The sequence below is a fragment of the Myotis davidii genome, unplaced genomic scaffold (genome assembly GCF_000327345.1).
Source record: "Myotis davidii unplaced genomic scaffold, ASM32734v1 scaffold18, whole genome shotgun sequence".
Lineage (NCBI taxonomy): Eukaryota > Metazoa > Chordata > Mammalia > Chiroptera > Vespertilionidae > Myotis > Myotis davidii.
In genome coordinates, this window is record NW_006292696.1 from 12284536 (window position 1) to 12296390 (window position 11855).

General features: G+C 42.3%; 1 pseudogene; it reads right to left on the reverse strand.

Moving 5' to 3' along the window:
- Positions 1 to 10077: 10077 nt before the first annotated feature.
- LOC102774690 lies at positions 10078 to 11374 on the reverse strand (annotated as a pseudogene).
- Positions 11375 to 11855: the final 481 nt, after the last annotated feature.

The following is an 11855-nucleotide window of genomic DNA, read 5'->3' on the forward strand; positions in this document are numbered from 1 at the left end:
ATATCTTCCCTTTAATTTTTCCTAGACACTCTGATTTTACTTATGTCTCTCACCTTTGGTTTCCCTCCATCCCCCACCACAACAGTAACTTACTCCAGGCTCACTTTAGTGCTAGGAGATCCATCTGCCACTAGAACTATGATTCCCAGCATTCCTGGTGCTCCCCATACTATGGACTTCCACTTCTGGTCCTGGGGCTGCCATCAGAACTGCTATTCCCAGAATTCCTGGTGCTCCCTGAGCTCTTGGTTTTCCCTTCCTGCTCTGTCTCTGTCCCATGGCCTCCCACTCTGCCAAGTCCTCCAAGCCACCAGCTTTCCTTCTCTCCTCTCTGCCCAGCAGCTTGGGGAGCCAAGTTCCCCAAGCCGCTCCACTCTCTGCAGGCTCTCCTGCTCTGTTCTCATCTGGCAGCTTGGGGGAGCGACCGAGGGAGCCACATCTCCCCAAGCCACCAGCTCTCCTGCTTTGCTCTCTGCCCAGTGCCTGTGTATGCAAATTAGCCCACCAGCTTTTTTTGGTTAATTTGCATACTCACTCCTGATTGGCTGGTGAGTATAGCAGAGGGACGGTCAATTGACATGTTTCTCTTTTATTAAATAAGACGTTTGATGTTTAACTCTTATGTCATGAGCAACAGGAGGCCACGAATGGTGTAATTTTTAGGTGGGGAAGAGGTGTGGAGAGGAATACTGGGAAGATAACTGACCCAGCACAGAGGCAATATTTCCCAATCATAAGAAAATAATTATTGGAGCCATACTGCCTGAGTAGAAACTCTACTATCTCTTTCTGCCTAGTATTTCCCCAGGTCTGCTTTGAAACTTTCATTGCATAGTGCATAATGGCAGGTGTTAGAGAATTTATAAGAGAATAGTTTCCCATGTTTAAATGGTTTGAGAAGTGGAAGGTTAAAGATAGGAGGTGCCTTTCATGAATAACATAAGAGTGTATTAATGGGTACATTAGGAATATTGGGGGAATATATATTATTATATTATTATTATTATTTTTACTTTTGTACTTGGCTGAAAAACATTTTTAAATTTTAGAACATCTTGTGGGTATTGCTTTATTGTATACAATTTAGGAAATATTATAAGTTAGAAACATTAAAAATAGCCTACCAGAGTATTTACCTCTATTATGCAGATTCCTAAACTGAGCAGATTGAGCTAAAATGCTGGTTATTGCCATAACTTTAATTACTGCCATAAAATTTTCTGTTAACCCAGAGGTTTCCACCCTGGGACCTAAATTCCAAAAGAAACAAAAAACAACAAAAACCTTCAAAGGTAGTAACATATTTCTTCATATTGGAAATCCTGCTCTTGAAAGCAAGATGTTAAAAGAAGGCCGGACTCTGTGAAGGAGAACCCCTCCTGTATAGCAAGAAAGCCTCCTGATGCGAACTCAGGGACAAGCTTGAGTGACAGGTCAGCGGCACTGCGGTCAAGAGCAGAGCGAGCATGAGAGGCTGTGATGAACTTGCAGTTTCCTGTGACTGGATGGGTTCACAGCCACAGCCCTGGGTCTGGATTCAAGGGCAAACTCTGAGTCTAGCTGGATATATCGACTAAAACAGATCACAAACTCGCCCCTTGAAAACCAATGAGATGTATATCTGTACAGGCCCTTCTTCCCACAGTCTCTTCATAGGTAGTTGAAAATTCAGAGTTTAAGGCAGGGTATCTCTACAGTGTTTGACTCATTTTCATTTTTTATTGTTATTATTTGAACGTTTCCTTCCTGGTGCTCAAAGACTACAGATACCCAGAAGAAGGGAGAATATACATATAACGCATACTTACAATGTTGAGATGTAAAATGTCTAATTTCTTATATCTCTGTCATTGTAGTAGTTCAGGATAAATGCCCCACTGCTGCTTGTCTATAATCATTAATATATGAGTATTAAAATGCAGAGATAAATAAAATAGTTTCTATAATGGTGTACAAAGTATCACTTTTGTGGTACATTTAAGATAACAACAACAACTCAGAATGCATTTTTGTTTTCACTATGGCTGTAGTTTAGAAATAAAAGTTAGAACATTTTTGCTATTTTTTGCCTACAAAATGTATAGACTAAGCTAGCTTCCAACCATAAAACTTCAAAATCATACTGTTTTTAAGAATCTTATCTTCCTTGCAAAAGAAAGTCTCCCTGAGACAAATGTTGAATTTATTTCACACTGAAAATAAAATTACCTCAAATTTAGGAGAATTAAATTAACTGCATTTATCATAAATGATTCTCTTTTAAATTTAGTGAAGTTTTGAAAATCAGCTAACAGCTTAATACCCCTGTGATCATTTGTTAATAAGCAAATTAATTTGTAGTGACTGTTTTACTTTATTATTTATAGCGCTTATAGAAGACAGAGCACATTCACACCCTTTAATTCACAGTCTCTCTACCAGCCCTTGCCATGTGAATAGTAGTCCCCACTCCACTCCTTTTACAGGAAAAGAATTGAGGCTCTGAAAAGATGTCCTGTTCAATGTCATAAAGTAACCAGAATTCTAACCTGATTTCATGAACAAACTGTATGTAGAACCTAATCATTTAGATAAATAATGGAGCGGTGTATTTTAATGCTAGAAGGGCGTCCTAATATCATATAGTCTAACACAGTGGTCAGCAAACTGCGGCTCGCGAGCCACATGTGGCTCGCGAGCCGCAGTTTGCCGACCACTGGACAGATGTAAAAATGATGATAAAAGCTTAGCAATGTCCAGTCATTTCCTCAGAGCAACCCTGACCCATATCCGTCATATTAACTCCTGAGAGACAGAATAAACCTTCTACTTCCAAATTTCTGACAGCTGGCTTCTGGGCTCCTATTTTTAGGAGGATTTACCCACTTAATGTGTTTTGTTTTTTTTAATTATTGACCAGAAATTTTAATATCATAGAATCTTAAATTATTTAGAACAACAAAAAAATGATACATACTGGCTACCAAGTCTTATCCAACCTCTTCGTTTTCTGGATAAGAGAACAAAACCAGTGTGGTTAGTGGTTATATAATTTCCCTAGTCTGGCCCAGCCATATTCTAAGATGCATAATGACTTCTCTTTCTGATGATCTTAGCTGCCCAATTTATTTGCAAATTTAAACGCAGATTTTATGATTGGCAATGAAAACAACTCTCTTGTTATATTCTAGTTGTACTGAAAGGATCACCAACAAAACCTGTTTGTGGAAGGTATTCTCAGGGCCAGAATTAAGATTCATTATTGTAATATATCCTGAAACTGTTGCATATGACTGCTAGAAGAAGGGTTTGGTTATAGTTACCATATATAGTCATTGTCTTGGAAGAGCTGACATAAAAAAAAATGAATTTCACCATAAGTACCAATCCTATGATAAGTATTTTCATGTTAAATATGTTGAACATATTTTTGTACCAGGCATTACATGCAGAATAGAATCTGTGATGGTGTGCAATTTTATTGTACATAGTGACATACATGTATACCTACCTCTAGTGCATGTGGCATTCAATTCCTATCTGTATACAATAGCATGGTTCAAAAGTGCTTTTTCTGTTAAAACCACTGAAGCTTGATTCCCAACACCGTGCTATCTTATCTTCCTTCTCTTCAATCTCTCAGTTAATAGGATTTCTGTAAACCAGCAGGACAGTGGGTTTGGTAGCTCAGCAGATTAGTCTGTGAGCTTTCATCCTTGGAACCTAGTTCAAATTCAGGCCTACCAAGATGTCCAATAATCTTCCATGGATGGATTGCTCTCAGAGGGCATGAAGCCCAGCTTATCTTTGAACCTGATTTGGAGCTGGCTTTGCACCCTTCCTAAAACTTGAGCTTTCATTCATGCAACTGAGAAAGAAAGTATGAAATAGAGGCATGTGCTTTTTTGGTCATAGACAAGTATGCTTCTGAAAAAAACTCAATTAGATGTCTCCAAAAAAAGAAATTTTCTTATTTCTCTCCTTAATCAAAAATGTGCTAGAAATATCCAAAAATGTAAATCAATATTCATTTTGTATGTCTTTACAACCTGTTTACACAAGGTTCTAAGAGTAGTTTTCACTGTCTCCTCCTACCGTATTCTAACTATATTATTGCACATGCAAGACTAATTGTAGAGTGATTTAATCATGCTACTCATTTAATTAAAAACCTGTGGCAATGTGGCTTTTTTGTGTGTTTTCAGTCCTGCATTATATCCAAACATGCCTGAATTGCAAGTTCTAACCTACCAAACTTTTCTTTCTTCTTGTCTGTAGTCAAAAACTTTCTAGTCAGGCAGGAAAGTTTGTCATCAATATATACCATATGTCTTTTGTCTCTGGGCATTTAATTCATTTACCTCTCTCCACCCCATCCCTTGTCACCTGCTGGAGTGCCGTCAGCCTTCATCTCCCTCAGTGCTACCTATCTTTATCGGACTGACTTGGTCTCCCGTAAACTCTGTTTCTGCCATGCCAGTACACAAGACTCAGACTTTAATAAGGCAGATCAGAATGAATACTAACTTAGGAGTCAGGTAACTAGCCTTCTCTTCACCTCTATGTTAGTAATTAGCCTTTTAATGTCTGATTGTGACCCTGCTGATTCTCTCCTCCTAATCTCCGAGTATCACCTATCAAATGATAAGATCTCAACAGATGATCTGGAATTCCTAGATCGAGAACGGTAATGGATTTATAAATTCTTGCTTATTTCCAGTGAACCAGATAATATTTTTCTTTGTGTATTTATTACAGATTAGCTCTCTCCTCTTTGATGGATACATGTATAAAATATGTATGTGGAATGAAATCCGGGCTGGGTATTCAGTTAAGATATTTTTGATAGGCAAAACACAAATTTTAAGAGTATAAAGCCTCTAGTCCTTTATTTGTACTAAAAGAAACAAAACCATCTAGAACTCACTTCATTTAACAGTTTACTCATCAGGGGTTAGAATCCCTCTCCTTTGTGGAATTTTTTATTTTTATTTTAAGGAACAGAACACCATATGTAGCAAAATTTCTATAAACTAAAACTCATGGTAGTTGAATGTTCTGAATGTCTTTGTTCTGCACAATCCCAATACCATGAACTTTCAAACCTTTTAAAATAGGCAAGGATTAAAAATGGCATGTAAATTTGAAAGAAACTATTGTCTATTACTAATTATAAGCAGATTTATTCAGAATGAATAATACCTAAAAAAATGTTCATGACCTTTCATTCCCCCAAACGATGGAGAAGCTAGAATGGCTAGCAAATTTTCCTTTAGGAATCAGCGGAGTTTGCAAATCTACTCAAAGTTCAGTAGCCCACAAAATCAGAAATATTTCCTATCTGTCCCTTTGCTAACCACATTTGCCAACCCCTGGTCTAGACATTGAATAAGGAAGTGCATACCTATTTAATTTTAACAAAAGTGTTTCAGATTCTATTAGGGAAAATAAAATGGTAGAAATAATTTGAATGGTACAGCTACTATTATAGCAACATAAGTAATGATGCCAAATCTCTGTGACCTAACACAATAGAAGTTTATTTTTCATCCACGTGAAACCAGCGGTCATTCATCCAACCCCTTAGGACATCAGTCCTCCTTGTGGTGTCTCAGTAATCTACTTAGGATCTCCAGCTCTACCATCTCAACAAGTTCACTGTAAAAAATAAAGTCTGAATAATTAAGCAGGAGGTATTCACTCCTCCAGCCTGGACATGATCCTTATCATTTCTGCTTACATGCCATTGGCCAGACTAGTCATATGACCTTGTCTAACAGCAAAGAGTCTGAAAAGTATCTCTTGCATGCTTAAGAAGAAACAGGAGCCCAGAAATTGTCGAGCACTAATCATATTTGCCACATCGTGGAAGTCTTTCTGAAAAATTGCATTTAATCTAAAAATAGAGAATGAATCAAGAAAGTAAAGAGGAAACAAGATCAGACAGAGAAAGCAGGATACGAGAAGATGAAAATAAAACAAAACATAACAAAAGTGAGTGGGTGGTGTATTCCAAAAATCAAAGAAGACCAATGATTGGTATGGAAAGTGGAATAAGGTGTCATTAGGGAAAAATAAAGAGTAAAGTTCAGGCATAGCCTTGTAATCTCTGGACAAGTTTGAAGATTATTCAATGGACCACCAGTGAAGAGTTGGTGAATACAGGTAGAATACCTTCCCGCTTATGTTACTATTATAAAAGAGCCAAGCTACCTTCTGAGCCGGGAATGGCTTGGGGAATTTGTCTATGTGAAGCAAACCCAGATGAAATTCTCTCTGTTTTATTGGGGATTTCTTGTGCTGAGCAGCTCATTTACAGGTTTTAAATAAAATTTTCTTTCAATTAATTATTTTACCACTAAAGGTCATAAAACATTTACAAGAATTAATAAAAATATTCTGTTAACAAAGAAGATCTTCTGCACAAAAGCCACAATGTTATTTCCTTGTGAAATTTAACCTAATATTTGCCACAAACACCCCAAACCCATCTCTGTTTACACAGACTATGTGTCAGCAAGATTAGTGAAGAAGAATCTTACAAGAGGATCTTTGTTGTTCTTGCTATAAAATGTAGTTTATGAAACCCCTCCATCCTGAAAGAAAACCCTTATTCGCTCCCTTGTTTTCATTCCCCTTCTCTCGTCAGCTGCCAAACAGTTTTTATAAGTTAAGGAATTGGATTTTTATGAAACAGGAAAATATTTTTGGTTGACTCTTGGGTATACATTTTGTAAATACTAGATACCTAAATTATGGAACACCGAATAATATATGCGATGTTATGAATTTAATTTTGATTTTTTTTCACAACCAGCTAAGCAACATAACTCATCCACAGTGTAATCACACCTTTTATAACAATTCTTACCTATATATCTATCATGTTAATTATAGTCTACATGTCTGACAAGAATTTTATGACAGCTGAATCAGTTTTCATTTCTCTCTGGAAGTAGGTGATGTGTTTGCTCCTTGTGGGCTCATTTTATTAGTCGCATTCAGCATGAACTACTGAGAAAGGGGGCTCCACAATCCACAGTTCTGGCTTTTGAGATTGCTAAGCATCTCAATGCAATTCCATCGCCATGTTGTCCAATTGAAGCTAACCCTGAGTTTGCACCACATGCCATCTTCTTGCAAATACTTTTCTGACAGGAGCCAGTAAGACGCAGCTCTTTTTAAGACTATTGACTCTACAATAGTTTGCCAGGGAGGAGAAGCAGTGGCGTCTTCCCTCTTCCACATGGAGCCTGCTAAATCCCCATCCCTCTGAGACTGAAGGAGTCAGACCTCTTTCAGGGCTAATGTGATTGTCCAAAAAATAAAGTGCTCTCAATTTACAGATGTCTTTATGTATCTATAAAGTGGAGGACTGTGGGATTAATTCACAAGAAATGCCACTTCCTTCCTAAATATTGTTTAAAATAGGAAATGGAGTGAACACAGATCCAGATTTTTTACAAAAAGGTGTGGTTCGCCCTGACCGGTTTGGCTCAGTGGATAGAGCATTGGTCTGCAGACTGAGGGGTCCCAGGTTCAATTCCGGTCAAGGGCATGTACCTTGGTGGCGGGCACATCCCCAGTGGGGGGGGTGCTGGAGGCAGCTGATTGATGTTACTCTCTCATCAATGTTTCTAACTCTCTATGCCTCTCCCTTGTTCTCTGTAAAAAAACCAATAAAATATATTTTTAAAAAGGTGTGGTTCTACTTCTTCTGTGACCACGTGGCAATCACATATTTAATCAAGAAAGAAATAAAACATAAACTGTTAGTGTCTTTTCATGGTGAATACTGACACATCAAAATTATTTGTTTGCCAACTCTCCCCCCAAAACTAATTATTGCTTTGCATGCTGTATTTCTGAGGGTCAAAACACTTTTATTTTGAGAAGATAAAAAAAAATCATGGTGAGTTAAATGATACTGGAGAAACTGATGGAGTTAAAAGAACTGACAGATATATAATAGTTAATTTTGAGTGCTTCATATGTGGCGGGCACTGTGCTAAGCACTTTGTAGGATTTTCTGTTTAAATCCTTATGAAAACTCTGAGGTAGAGATATTATTTACACTTTACAGCATAATTAAATCTGAAGTTAAGCATCTGCTTAATATTACAGGGACAAAAGTACCAGGCAGACCAGAGATATAAATCTAGTCATTTTCTTCAGACCAAATTTGTGACCATAGTTTCACCTAATTTGTATTGTTTCCTTCATAAACAAGAAAAATAAAGAGATGTTCTTTATATCCAAAATGGCATTTAGTCTGGGCAGCAGTTTGGCATGGCATTAGACGAATTAATGATACTTTAGTAATCATAAACTTAGAATGGTCCTTTTGGTATGCCACAAATCTCTGAGCCCCTTTAACTATGTATGTAAGTGTTCACATGGCTGTTTGCAAAACTAAAAATAAAAAAAAAGTGTGTGTGTTTGTGAATAGATGACAATGAGGAGACAATAAACACAAAGGATGACTCATGACACCATTTAAAACTATAACCATTCTCTAGCAGATCATATTTTAATGAAAAGAAATGTTTAATTTGAGTCAAGAAAGAATTATAATAATAATTAGAGGCCCTGTGCATGGGATTCATGCACTGGTGGGGAGCGTGGCCTGTGGGGATAGGTCTTCTGTGGGAGCACCACTCATCCCGGTCAGCTGAGTGGCTGTGGGCTGGCCCTCTGAGAGGCTGCTCCTATTGTGGGAGCACCGCTCATCCCACTCCTCCTGCGTTGAGTGGCTGCCCCCTGGTAGTCAGTGCACATCATAGCAACTGGTTGACCAGTCGTTCTGGTCATTCCGACGTTTAGTCACTGGGCTTTTATTATATAGGACTAGAGGCCCAGTGCATGAAATTCATGCACTAAGGAGGGGGTCCCTCAGCCTGGCCTGCACCCTCTTGCAGTCCTGAACCCCTCAGGGGATGTCCGCCTGCCAGCTTAGTCCCATTCCCCATGGGGAACGGGCCTAAGCCAACAGTTGGAAATCCCTCTCGCAGTCCAGGACCTCTTACTCCTTACCGTCCACCTGCTTACTGCTCCTCACCACTCAGCTTGCTGCTCCTTATCACTGCATGGCGGCAGGAGAGGCTCCCACCACTGCCACTGTGCTCACCAGCTGTGAGCCCTATTTTTCTGTGTAGTTGTCTGTGGGCCAACTGCTCTTTTTCTTCTCACTTAGGGCGAGCAGCATGTGAGGGCAGAGTGCACTGTCGTGGAGTGCAGAGGGCTGCCCCAAGCTGAGGGGAATGGCCAGGCCCATGGGGTGAGAGGTGGACACAGAGGACGCTATCTCACCCAAATGTGAGGCGGGCTGGCCGGCTTTCATCTGCCTGACCCTACCCAGGGAGGGACCGAGCAGGGTGTCCACCTCTCCATTTTCCATCCTTCTATCTGTGACACTTGTCACCCTTGCCAGGCCTCCTCCAAAGTGAGTTCAGCTCAATCTCTGAATGTAAAAGGGCACGGGATGGGGGGTCCACTCCAGTGCCCCCTGATTCCCAGCAACAGGACCTAGTCGACAGGACCTGATCTCAGGACATTGGCCACAGCTGCAGAACATAGATCTGTTTCAAGAAAAGTGGGGAATGCAGACTTCTGTGTGAGCCCCTATTCCAAGAGGTGGCAGTTTATTCACGTTGTGGCAAAGACGCCTTCAAGAGAAACATAAGTGGGTAAAGTCAGGGCCAAGCTGGGCCATTTCCTCACCCAGTCTCTCTGAGGCGCGTGGACAGAACCAAGTCTCAGATCTTTGCAGGACACTTCCGGAGCTTTTTTAAGCCTAAAGGACAGTCGTCTATCTCTATTCTTGTTCTTTGGGATTTTTTCATCAGCAGATAAAAGGATGCGTACATTGGGGCAATCCTCTCGAGATATAATATTCCAGTTACACCCATGTGATGTTGACAGCGCCCCTCAGAGGGAGGGAGCCAACAGGTGAGGAGCAGGGACTTCTGAAAACCAAAGCGATGACAGAGATGCCAAGGCTTTCCTTCACGTGACTGACACCCCTATTCAGGCGGCCTGCAGGCCAGGCATCTGCTGGACCTTCACCACTTGATGTCTTGCAGGCTGCCGTGGGCCCTGCTAGGCGGTGTGCTGGGCCACCTGGGCCCAGGGGGAGTCATCCCCTCACCCCACCCACTCATGATACAGCTCCTGAACGTGGGCGCTGGTCTCCGGGGGCCACACCACATGGCAGTGTAGATGCCTTCCATCTGCCGCAGCAGTGCCCTTCTGCATGCCCATCGTCCGCCTGGGCCTGTCCCCTGCCGCTTCGGCATCCCTGACACAGGCCAGGACCTCCATGAAGTGGCAGGGAACTTGCTCCTCTACGCTTCAGGACCACTTCTGGATGTTCTGAAAGCCGTAAGCAGCCTCAAAGCGTAGCAGAACCTCTCCGTCCCTTTCAAGGGTGACCTCCTGGAAGTCTTTGCTCCTCAGGATGCAGTGGGTGAGCACTCCCACGTCCTCATTGAACAGCTCCTTGGCCAGGTTCCCATCGGAGCTGCCACCCTCATCCCTCATGGAGCTTCACCTCCTTCTCCTTCATGTCTCCAAACAGAGTGTCCACGGCGGCGTCATTCGAGGCGAGGTCACTTTGCTCCATTATCTGGACAACTTCACCCGAGGTTAACACGCAGTCAGCACCCTAGGAACTATGTAAAGCTGTGGGAACATATTCTTAAAGGGCCTTCAGTTTCTTGTCATAACCCGGGGCCACACTGACGTGGAAAATCTTGTCTGAGGACATGTTCTGCCAACTGGTGAAGTAATCCTTCACCAGAGAGCCCATGGCCTGCTGGGGAGACTTGGCCGTGCAGAGGTGAGGGTGATGGGGTGACCCAGCACACGCTCTGCATATTGGACCCAGCCGGGCAGGTGGAGGTCAGCATGGGTAGCCGGGGCTCTTCCTCACGGTGCTGGCAGCACCGACGCACAAATTCCTTCTGACTCTCCAGGATGCTGAAGTCTGCAGCTATCTTCTTTTCAAAGACAGGGCACACCAAGCTTTTGAGAAAGCCGCAGAGCCTTCTGGAGGCATCAGTGACATTGAGGCTGAATTTAGCAGCAAAATAAGGCAGAGACTAAGGATGCACAGACACTGCCAGCACTTTGTGCTGTGAGGTGTCACATTTCTTATTAAGGTTCAGAACATGGAAGAAGTCCTTGGTGTTCTGTTGAGAAACTTGGACTGCTTCCTCTGTGGTCACACAACTGTCACACGCCAGGCAGTCATTCAGAAATATCTTGGCATCGGCCAACTTGTGAAATTCTCCCTTCTCTCCGTTCTCCTGAGCCAGACTCTGGACTGTGGCATTCTCTTGGTCATCGGTTTTTATTATTTACTACATTCCTTCCTTGTGCAGTGATCACACTTCATCTGGAGTGGGGTGGGCGGGGGCTGGCTCCAGTGACCTGGAGGAAGCGCAGGGAGAGCAGTCAGTCACCACAGGTCACCCCTGGCTCTGCTGGCGGCATCCTTTCTTCCTTGTGGAGCATCCAGGGAGGGGAAGTGCCGGAGGTTGAGTTCCAGGAGGCCGGCAGTGCTGTCAAGATCCTGTCGGAGTTGCTGGTCGATTGGTGCCTGGGCTGTCCTCTGGAGATTGAACCTACGGGACTATTCAGGAAGCCAGTCCCCAGTTCCACCCAACCTCTGCCACCAATTAATTGGAGTCTGAGGGCCAGGAGGAGGGACCAAGAGGCCTGCCTTCTAGCTGCTCGCCAGTCCCTGAGCCACTCACTCTGGTTCCCTGTTCACCATCCCCTGATCAATGGGAGCCTGCGGCCCAGGGAGGGACCAAGCAGTCTGCCTTCCACCCACCCACTCAAAATGTTGCTGCTGCCAGAGATCCATTGGAGCC